Source organism: Psammomys obesus, unplaced genomic scaffold (genome assembly GCF_907164565.1).
Source record: "Psammomys obesus unplaced genomic scaffold, mPsaObe1.curated_primary_1811, whole genome shotgun sequence".
In the NCBI taxonomy this organism is placed as follows: Eukaryota; Metazoa; Chordata; class Mammalia; order Rodentia; family Muridae; genus Psammomys; species Psammomys obesus.
In genome coordinates, this window is record NW_026596166.1 from 12,071,240 (window position 1) to 12,083,441 (window position 12,202).

Below are 12,202 nucleotides of genomic sequence, written 5' to 3' on the forward strand. Positions count from 1 at the left end.
CTGCCCCTTGTTTGACTATGAGTCTCAGCCTTTGCTTCGAAACCTCGGTCAGTAGAGCATCATTCCAGAGGAGACTGTTAATCACCTGACCTGGAATTTTTCTCCTTTTGTTGAAGCTAAATCACTTGTATACATGTTAGAAAGATGGGAGGAATAATTATCTCCTTAATATGATAATGTGTATCTCCTTCCTGGAAACCTCTCCACTTGTGAAATCCATTATAGAGCCTTGCCAATGTTGCCTTCCCACTACTCTTTTCCTCATTTTATCTCTCTTCCTTCAAGGTACTGGCTAAGTCATAGACATGCTATCCCAAAAAGTCTGGGCATGTTCACTGTTTCTCTGGAGCTTTCTTCACTTCGGCCATGCAGTTGCCTGCCGACTTATATTGCTGAGCTTGCCTGCTTTCTTGGATCCTCCTTTACAGGCACCACATTCCATCTGCCTCTTATCCATCTCTCCTTTCATGACAGCTGTAGAAATTTATAGCTTGCCTGCTACTTTTTTTTTCTTTTCAAACTTTAGTAAAATTGCCCTCAACTTCCCTTTGATTCATTTTAAGTATTTTGTTGTTGTTGTTGTTGTTAGTGAGACTAAGAACCCAGAACGGGAACCCCAATTTCCCCAGTACCACCATCTAATACCTAAAATATACTCCCAGATTATGGGTTTTTAAAATTGTTTTATTTGGAATTATATTTCAGACCTATTTTTTTTAATTTTCCTTAACCCAAGATACATTTATAATACATTTTCTAAACTCTCCGTTCCCCAGATTCAATACCACGGCTTAGGAAATTCTTGGCTGTAGGAATACTTTTAAGTGGTCTCTACTGGCTATATTAAGTGGTCTCTACTGTGAGTCCGTTAGAGCCATCTAAGCCTTTAGAATTCGAGATATTATCTGTAATGACTAATGTAGGGGAGCAAAATCATTGGGCCAGGTAAATCTGGCTTATTTCATGTCAGAATAAAGTTCTCTGTAGTTTTGATTAGTTATAATTTCTGTCAGGTTAAGTAGAACAGACCAGCCTTTTTACTATGAACCATTTTCTGCATGTGGGTCAAAAGCTTGCACATCAAAGTTACCTCTAATGCAGAATTAAAATGCCTAACTTGTACAAAAGTACTCATGCATGCAGTCATTAGTAAAGATGATGGCAATTAGCCCAGCTGGTGTCAAGAGGGCCGTAGTTATGGTCAGTACAAGAGACATTGATTTTACACAGCTGCATCAAAAATGTATAAAATATTGCAGATGGCAGGGAACAATACCTACCCCTGAGCAGGTGGAAACAATTAAACCAGTTTATAGAAACCGTACTCCGAACAGATGAGCTTACACATGTGACTCAGGCTAGTTACATGGAACTTCTACATTTTCTCATAGGGCTTAGCAGAAACTCTATTCTCTGTGAATTATAAACTATAGACGATCTCAGGGCTAGGTTCTTGTGGTTTCTAAAACCAAGATGTCTAGTATTATTACCTGAGTATGGCTGTCTTTGTTTTATTAGCTGAAATTATTATTTGATATTCTTATAAAAATAGCTCTTCTTTCTTTTTTTAATTAATTTTTATTTTTAAATATTAATCACAGGTTATTTACTTTGTATCCCAGCCGTAGCCCTCTCCCTCATTCCCTCTTAATCCCACTCTCTTTCTCTCATCTCCTCCCTGTATCTTTCCAAGTCCACTGCTAAGGGAGGTCCTCCTCTCCTTCCACCTGACCCTAGCTTATCTGGTATTTTCAGGACTGGCTGCAATGTTCTCCTCCATGGCCAAGCAAGGCTATTCCTCCCTCGGGGGGGAGGGGGAGGTAAAGAAGCCAGTCATTGAGTTCATGTCAGAAATAGTTCCTGTTGTCCTTACTAGGGAAACTCACTTAGATACTGAGTTACCATGGGCTACATCCGAGCAGGGGTTCTAGGTTATGTCTATACATGGTCCTTGGTTGGAGAAACAGTCTCATAGAGGACCCCCGTGCCCTGATATATTTTGTCCTTGTGGAGCTCCTGTCCTCTCCTGGTCATATTAAACCCCCCCCCCTTTTATCATATGATTCCCTGCACTCTGCAGAAGGTTTGGTTATGAGTCTTAGCATCTGCTTTGATACCCTGCTAGGGAGAGTCTTTCAGCTGCCCTTTGCGGTAGGCTTCTGTCCTGTTTATAGTTTTCTCCTACCTCCCATGTCCATTCCATTTGTCTTTCTAAGTGAATATTGATCATGTTTCTTGTATATCTTTTTTAGGTGCAAATATTTTAGTATGTTTATCCTATTTTATAGGACTATATAAGTGAGTATATACCATGTTTGTCTTTCTCCTTCTGGGATCCCTCACTCAGGATGATCTTTTCTAGATCCCACCATTTGCCTGCAAATTTCATGATTTCCTTGTTCTTAATTGCTGAGTAGTATTCCATTGTGTAAAAGTACCACAATTTCTGTATCAAATCCTCTGTTGATGGACATCTGGGTTGTGTCCAGGTTCTGGCTATTACGGATAAAGCTGCTATGAACATGGTTGAGCAAATGTCCTTGTTGTGTACTTGAGCATCTTTTGGATGCCTAGGAGTGATACAGCTGGATCTTGAGGGAGGGCTATTTCTAATTGTCTGAGAAAGCACCAGATTGATTTCTAAAGTGGTTGTACAAGTTTACATTCCCACCAGCAGTGGAGGTGGGTTCCCCTTTCTCCACATCCTCTCCAGCACGTGTTGTCACTTGTAGCTCTTCTTTTTATCTCTTAACACAAATGTACTCTACAAGCCATTTCTGTTTTTTTTCCCCCTCCTTCAGGTTTGGTGCAAGAGGCTGACCATTTCTCAGAGCATTCACCACAAATATAAACTTGGTTGAAACCACATTGTAATTCCTCTGTTTAGTCTTCCTGCTTCTATTACTGTCCCAGATTTTCACCAGCCTGTTCACTAGTCAGCATCTCAAGTAATTCTGAGGTCATTCCTTTCTGTGTTCCAAATAAGTATTTTCCATATCATACATGGGAATTCCAACATCCTGACCAGTGCTCAGAGGCTCAGAACTATGATCTGTCTCCTATAATCTTCGCCTCTTGTACCTGTTTTGACCCCAATGATGTCCAAAGAATTTATCAAAAACACCAATATTTATATTTAAGAGTTTTTCCTCTGCCTGAGAGATAGTTTTCCATACAGCTCTGCAAAGTAAACAACTCATGTTGATTTGTTGATGTTATAAAGATAGATTTTATATAATAATAACCATTGCAATGCAGGGAATATTGAAGTGAGCTGAATTATACTAAAAGAAAATGCAGATGTTCTTAGAGCAGGGTGTGGTGCTATAGAGAAAGTTAGGTTTAAGAGAGTCTAGTATGCCAGCTAGTTACCTGAATGTGTTCGTTGGTGCTTACCAGGAAAAAGACTTCATGGATCTTCACGACAAGAGGCAGCTCTTCAAGTAAGTGCTCTCCAGACTAAGCCCTCAACCCCAGGGGCAGTAGAAAGAGAGAAAGGCATATCTTCCAATGCACTGATTTCAAAGAGATCACAGGTCTTAAGAGTCAGTTCTGGGTGAAAGACTCAAGCCTTAAGAAACCAGATTAAGATTTGGGATTTGTTAGCTTTCTAAAGTAACTATCCCAACAAAAGTTCACAGACTATCTTTCTATCACCAGCTTTTGGTGGAACAAACGTTCTGTGCAGCTCCACATTGGATTTTCAGGCAGCTACCTGTGGAGAATCAAATTGTGATGTAGCCATTAGTTGTTGGAAAGTATGTTCAAGTCTCTCTTTTTCTCTCTCCTCCCCCTCCCTCCCTCCCTCCCTCCCTCCCTCATTTCCTCCTTTCTTCCCTCCCTCTTTTTTTACTTCTCTCTCTCTGTGTATATGTGTGTATGAGTATGATAGAAGGGGTTCTTGTTGATTAAATGTTTTCTGTTAGGTCTACAGTATTGTGGCCCAAGGCTAATATGGAGTCTGGTGGAGCCAGACTGGTCAGTGAGCTTCCTTATTAACTCTACTGGATGACAACTTCCATTTTTATTCACAAAGGTCTCTACTTTGGAATCCATCTCCTCACAGACAGGTTTTCCATTTCTCTTCTTCTGTAGTGATACCATTATGTTCTACACTCTTACACTACTCGTGAATTTTATGGAACACATACAATTTTTACATTGCGAATCATATGCATATATACTTACTTATACACACATACATGCACAAACATGCACACCCCCCCCCATGAACATTCTACAATCCCCTTGCATTACTATTCAGTTCAATATTTAAAACAGTAAGAACACAATAGAAGTTTTATTTTAAAAGTTTAAAGGATTTATTAGAATTAATATTTCCATGCAGCACTGTGGTTCCTAAGTTTGTAACACAATGACTGCACAGGTCCAGCCTTTAAAAACTGGATCAATGGAACCGAACAGAAGACCCAGAAATAAACCCACACACTTACAGACACCTGATCTTTGACAAAGATGCCAAAACCATACAATGGAAAAAAGATAGCATCTTCAACAAATGGTGCTGGTCCAACTGGATGTCTACATGTAGAAAAATGAAAATAGATCCATACTTATCACCCTGCACAAAACTGAAGTCCAAGTGGATCAAAGACCTCAACATAAAACCAGACACATTAAATCAGCTAGAAAAAAAGTGGGGAAGACCCTAGAACTCATTGGTACAGGAGAAAACTTCCTGAACAGAACACCAACAGCACAGGCTCTAAGAGCAACAATCAAGAAATGGGACCTCATGAAACTGAAAAGCTTCTGTAAAGCAAAGGACACGGTCATAAAAACAAAGTGACTGCCTACAGATTGGAAAAGAATCTTCACCAACCCTTTATCTGACAGAGGACTCATATCCAGTATATACAAAGAATTCAAGAAGCTGAAAAGCAGCAAACCAAGTAATCCACTTAAAAAATGGGGAACAGAGCTAAAGAGAGAATTCTCTGTAGAGGAATATCGAATGGCAGAGAAGCACTTAAAGAAATGCTCAACCTCATTAGCCATTAGGGAAATGCAAATCAAAACAACCCTGAGATTTCACCTTACACCCATCAGAATGGCCAAGATGAAAAACTCAAGGGACAACACATGTTGTGGAGAAAGGGGAACCCTCCTCCACTGCTGGTGGGAATGTAAACTTGTACAACCACTCTGGAAATCAATCTGGTGCTTTCTCAGACAACTAGGAATAGTGCTTCCTCAAGATCCAGCCATACTACTCCTAGGCATATACCCAAAACAGGCTCAAGTACACAAAAAGAACATTTGCTCAACCTTGTTTGTAGCAGCTTTATTTGTAATAGCCAGAATCTGGAAACAACCCAGATACCCCTCAACTGAAGAATGGATGCAGAAACTGTGGTACATCTATACAATAGAGTATTACTCAGCAATGAAAAATAAGGAAATCATGAAATTTGCAGGTAAATGGTGGGACCTGGAAAGGATCATCCTGAGTGAGTTGTCCCAGAAGCAAAAAGACACACACGGTATATACTCACTCATATAAACATACAACATAGAATAAACCCACTAAAATCTGTACATCTAAGCAAACTAAGCAAAAGAGAGGACCCTAACTAAAAATGCTCAATCCCCATCCTGAAAGGCAAAGAGGATGGACATCAGAAGAAAAAGAAAACAGGAAACAACCTAGGAACCTGCCACAGAGAGCCCCTGAAAGCCTCTGCCATGCAGACTGTCAAAGCAGATGCTGAGCCTGATGGCCAACTGATGGGCAGAGTGAATGGAATTTTACGTAAGAAGTGGGAAATAGTAAGATCTGGAGAGGACAGGAACTCCACAAGGAGAGCAACAGAACAAGAAAATTTGAACACAGGGAACTTCCCGGAGACTCATACTCCAACCAAGGACTGTCTGTGGAGATAACCTAGAACTTTGACAATGCAGCCACTTCTGATGAGAACTGATAGCTTAAGATCAGAAAGAAGGAGAGGAGGACCTCCCCTATCAGTGGACTTGGGGAGGGGCATGCATGCAGAAAGGGGGGGGAGGGTGGGACCGGGAGGGGAGGATGGAGGAGCTTATGGGGGGATACAAAATGAATAAAGTGTATATAATAAAAGTTAAAAAAATACAAAATGAATAAAGTGTAATTAAAAGTTAAATAAAAAATTTTTAAAAAGTGCCTGTCTTAGTGGAAACATAGCCATGAACAAGGGAGAAGCATAATTTGATTAAATATACAATATGATAAGAAAAATGAGAATTGAGCAATAATCTTCTTGGAAGAAAAATTATGTTAAGGGAATTCATACAGTAACTAAATTGTTTGATATTAACGTGCTGAAGAAAGATAGTAAACACATTTGAATATATTTTCAATAGTTTGTTATTTTCCAAACTGTGTATTTATGATTTAAGAAAATACACATTATGGTAACTTCACAGGTTGTTTAAATGTGATGCCAGACCTCATTGTCATGCATTGGGAAGTTTCCCCTCTCCCACATTACAGGGAATTGACCTCAATAACCTAGCAGTGTATCAAAGCAGAAGCTATGACTCATCACCAAACCTTGGGCAGAGTGCAGGGAATCTTATGAAAGAAGGGGGAGATAGTATGACCTGGAGAGGACAGGAGCTCCACAAGGACCAAATATATCTGGGCACAGGGGTCTTTTCTGAGAATGATTCTCCAACCAAGGACCATGTATGGATATAACCTAGAACCCCTGCCTAGATATAGCCCATGGCAGCTCAGTATCCAAGTGGGTTCCCTAGTTAGGGGAACAGGGACTGTCTCAGACATGATCAATGGCTGGCTCTTTGATTTCCCTCTTGGAGGGAGGAGCAGCCTTGCTAGGCCACAGAAGAGGACATTGTAACCAGCCCTGAAGAGATCTGATAAGCTAAGATCAGATGGAAGGGGAGGAGGACCTCCCCTTCAGTGGATTTAGAGAGGGGCAGGAAGGATATGAGGGAGGGAGGGTGGGATTGGGAGGGAATGAGAGAGGGAGCTACAGCTAGGCTACAAAGTAAATAAACTGTAATTAATATAAAAATAATAAATATAAAAAAGAGCATGCCCACGTTTCTCTTATATCTGAGAATTAACTGTTGCAGTTTCTTTTCTAATCACTACATAAACAACTGTATTACTGATATTAACACACAATAATTACATGGAGAGAATCAGTTCATGCCCTCAATTGTTATTAAATTATTTTTGGTTAACTTAAATATTTCAGTCAGATAATATAGTTAGACGACATTATAAGGAATCTTATTATATTTCTGTCTCTACCCCTCTAATCTACCAGCAACTCTTGTTAGAAGGAAATATTTATTATGCACTTGAATATTTTAACATTACATACAAACTCAGAAAATTATTGTATATATATGTCTATGTTGAGTCAGAAGCGATTTATTTTTTATCTATTCAGGCTTATATAGACAGGTTTATAAGCACATACATCTTATGGAGCTTTCTTTTCATAGATTCTATTATTTTATATTACTCAAATTATGTTAATGAACCTTCCTATCTGAGAAATGGAAATCGTGGTTACATGACATGAAATGTTATGACGGTTGACACTGACATGGAATTCTGTCTCCATTGGAGGTTCCTCAAAACATACTAAGTATGGTTCAAACTCCTGTCTTAGTCAATGGGCTACATGTCAGTCTGAGTAAGGTTGTCTGTAGTAATCAAGAAGGACACTTCATGAAACACTATAAAATAAGATAATCATTCCCAGAAGTCATTTACCACAATATATTGCACTATTTATTTTATCAATGTTCACGAGAAAATATTAATGACGTATAGTGCAAATTCATTCTGATATAGGTCATTAAGCCACTCGTATTCATTTAAATAATGCCACAGCGGCTTCTACTCATTGAATTTCAGTCATAAACTTTGCTCAGACAACATAATTGATCATTAATGTTCTCATTTGCTCCAGGCTCGCTGTGGATTATTTTCTTAAGAGTATAAAATCATAACCAGGAGTGAGAGGCTCTTCTGTATTACACTTGGTCACCCATGAGGGATGTGTTTTCAGTCTAAAAAAATGATAGAGATGCCAGATCAAAGACCAGAACCTGAGGCTTTAAAAGCTGGGTTTTATAAAACAAATTTAAACCAGGATTCCAGTATTATTCATACCTTATTATATAGAGGTGGAGAGCTACTTTTGGTATTAAGAAGGAATATAGAGTAATGGTCAATTTATCTGAAGCACTTTGCTTTCTTATCAAGAAATAGAATCCTGGCATAATTTCAAAATATCAAGGTTTCAAAATAATTAGATTTTCTGCCCCTGGAGTAAGCATATTAATGAATTATTATTAACCCAGTCATTGTGAAGCCAACTGGTCCTATTATAAAATAACGGTGCTGATCCTCATCTACCACAAGACCTTCTAAACTCCACTTCTTCTGGTTTTTAAGAACTTGGATTCTGTTTATAAAACTCACTGTATAATGTAAAAGGAAATTATTTTAAACACTGTCTTGTCTGAGACCATATAGGTACATTGCAATTTTGACATACTAGTAATATCAGTAAACTTGTTTCCAATGTTTCATTCTGCTTTGGAAGAGAGCTTTCCATGTCTGTTTTGAATGGATCCTTTTCTCTGTTACAACTGCTTTATTCCCACCCAGTCTTTGAAAGTTAAATTAAGAAAGTCTCAGACTCAGTTGCCTGACCTTTGGTCATCTCACTCTGGTGAGGTGGCCTTACTAGGCCACAGAGGAAGAGGATCCAGACAGTCCTGATGAGAGCTGATAGGTTAGTGTCCGATAGTAGGAGGATCTCCTCTATCAGTGGGCTAGGGGAAGGGTGGGAGGGAGGAGAAAGGGAGGGTGGGTCATGGAGGGAGGGAGTTACAGCAGGGATACAAAGTGAATAAATTGTACTAACTAGTAATAATAATCAAAATTTAAAAAAGGAAGTACCTGTATCCCTTCTACTGATGCCCATGCTTTTCCTTAAATAACTTTCTTATGATTAGTTACTCTAAACTTATGTGCTCTCTTATCCTTTCACAACAAATACAGGAGAAATAGCAATGCTCATAATAGTCTTATGCTTGGTTCTTAAGATTGTCTTCTTAGCACAGATTTGTAAGAGTAGAATTTTATTAGATCAGAGAGCATTAGCATTTTCAATACTTTTGAATGCATGCTACTAAATTATTTTTCAAAAGGATTGTATTAATTGATACAGCCAGGTAAAGTGGTAAGAGTGTGACTGTCTTTACTTTCACTCCTCGTATTACCAAAATTATACAGTAGAAATAATGACAATAAAAGTAAAGCAAATCAAAACAGACACAGGTTGGGTTTTTATCTTTTACAGAAATGATCCACTGAAACACAGGATTATGCTATCGATTTAGTGATTTGGGATCAAGTATAATATATTGTACATGTTCATTTATCTCATTAGGTTTGGAAATCTGGGTAGGTTAAATGGAATAGCATGGTATAAACAAGTAAAATATCAGCTGAAGAATGACATATATTTTAGAAATTAGAAAGCGGGGTGAGTTGAAAGGAGATTAGTAAAGGCAATTCAGGTATTTTCTTTTGGGAAGTGTCTAATTTGGGCATCAGGTATGGTAGGACTGAAGTCACACAGACTGAAGTTCTGAGTGACTGGAGAGTGTCTGCAGCAGCCTTTGACCCCAGGCCTCTTTCGATGCCTGTGCAACCAAACTTCTGCTTCCACCTTTCTCTACAGGACAACAAAGCTTCGTTTTATGGAGTAATTGAATTCAAGGAGTTTTTGCCAAGGTACCCAAGGCATAACAGGAAAGTGAATCACGACACTTTAGTGAAGATCTAAATCCTCCTCATATACAATGCAGAAAATTATTAATTCCTGAAACTGATAACTCAAGAATTAGGAGTATAAACTTGATCTATAACGAAATAGTCGCTGGAAAAAATATTCAAAACAGTCAGATCCAGATGGCCAGTAATTTTCATTTTCATTTTACTTTTGAAGTGTTCTTTTTCTTTTTTCATTTATTTATTAATATTTTTTCTTTTTTATTGACTTTACATCCCCATCTCCTCTCCTCCTAGTCCCCTCTTCCCCTTTCCCCTCTTCTTTTCACCCCAAAATAGGGAAGCCTCCCTTTCCCAGTATCAACCTTTCTCAGTACATCAAGTCCCATCAGGACTGAATGTATCTTCATCCTCTGAGGCCAGACCAGACAGCCCTGCCAAGCAGAAGTGATCCAAAAGCAGACAATAAAGTCCTTGTTAGAATCAAACCCCACCTTCCCTCTCCAGCACCCCTTATGAAGACCAAGCCGCCCACTGGCTACATGTGTGCCTGAGGCCTAGGTCCAGACCATGCATGCCCCTTAGTTGGTATCTCAGTCTCTGAAAGCCCCCATGGGACTGGGTTAGTTATCTCTGTTGGTCATCTTGTGTTGAAGTGTATTTGCATTTTTTTTCCATTTGGGGCAGGGAGTTAAAATATGTGCATAAGATAAAACATGGTGATAAACCTTTATCACAACTTTATGATAACTTTAGCATGTCTCAAGGCCCTGCAGAGAGCTCCGAACTCTGGAGTCTGTTGTCAAGCCCGGAGGACAGCCTTGAAACAACAGGCTTCCTGGGCTGCTGAAACCCTCTAGGGGGCAGCGGGTGAGACATGCCATTTTAAATCCATGGGTCCTTAACTTCTTGATCTTTCTAAATAGTGAATGAGTTAAACACATAGGGCCACATGACACGACTGTGAAGTGCTGAAAGCCACTGCAACAGCACCTAGAAATGAGAGTGAAGTGGTACCTCGAGGGGTCCATCTCTCTTGAGTCTGCACACTCCATAAGCCTTTTTATATATGGCTCATATTCTATTCCCGCTCTCATTTGACTCAGCCTCAGTATTCGCAAACATTTCTCTCTCAGCCCGGGAGCTCACTGAGGCGTCTCCCACTCACCCAGACCTTATTGACACATCCTTTTCATCACGATGCCTTCCTGGTTGGGTGAAGGTCTTATTTCCAGAGCAAGCAGGGATGGAGTGTGTGCACGGCAGCATTTGTTGCTTTGATCTTTCATTCTCATAATGCCCTTGAAGCTATTTTCTGTCAAGGTGATGGGAATACTGATCACCCTGGCCTTTGGCTTAGTTCTTCCCTTAGTTTCCTTTCTCAGTCCAGGTTCAGACAGACCTCCTGCAATTTCCCAAAGTTTACTAATGTAGTACATTCTTGCTCCACTGGGATGCCGAACTTGTTATAAAGTAGACCCGTCTTTAGAAAGTCCCCGCACCATGCATTATGCATTTCATACCGTGTTTAAAAATGAAGCAATTTATATAAAATTCAAGCTGTATGATCTAGAAATGTGTCTGCAGCGGTGTTCTGCGCTTGAGTATACAAAGAATTCGCTTGTGAGGCTTATTAAAAGAAATGGTGCCTGATCTGTCTAATGTGTATTCAGTAGGTCTGAAAGGAGACCTGAAGTGTCTATATTTGTAAAAAAAAAAAAAATTGAGAAGTAAAAGGATTGACAACCATGCTTTGAAAAACATTAATTTAAAAATATTTTTTTACTTGTTTGAGAGAACTGTAATTTTTCAATTTAGAAAACACGAGTGTCTGAAAATATATAATTTATCTACTGTGACTATGTTGGGTGGCCTCCTCAAATTCCCACATAGAGAAAGAAATAAACATTTTAGTTTTCAAATTATGGAAGTATGAATTCATATTAAGAGAAAAATAAAAACTATCAGAAAACCCTATAAGCCCTCCAAAAGTGAGGAGTTAAAAAAGAATTATCTGGTATTTATCTACCAAATTAATATTGACTAACAAAGGAAATATATTCTTAGAAGAGAGGAAAATGTAATGGACTCCTAGCAATAATCTTCATTTTCTACAGAAGTGGTAACTTGCAAGAAAATTCTAGTGGTGCTAATTGAAGCAGAAGAAACTTGAAAGATACAAAATAGGAAGAATGCATAATATAAGCTAATGTTAATGATTGAGGATAATTTAACATGCCGCTACTAATTGTGGTGTTTGGTATGCCTGGTTGAACAGAGCATTTCTCTCCTTATCTTGAAATATCTTAATACTCTTTACGCTCCAGTGATCTTGGGGCTGGAGGGATGGCTCAGCAGCTAGCACTAACACATTGCTCTTGCAGAGGATAGACGTTTGGAGCTCGGTTGGTCGCC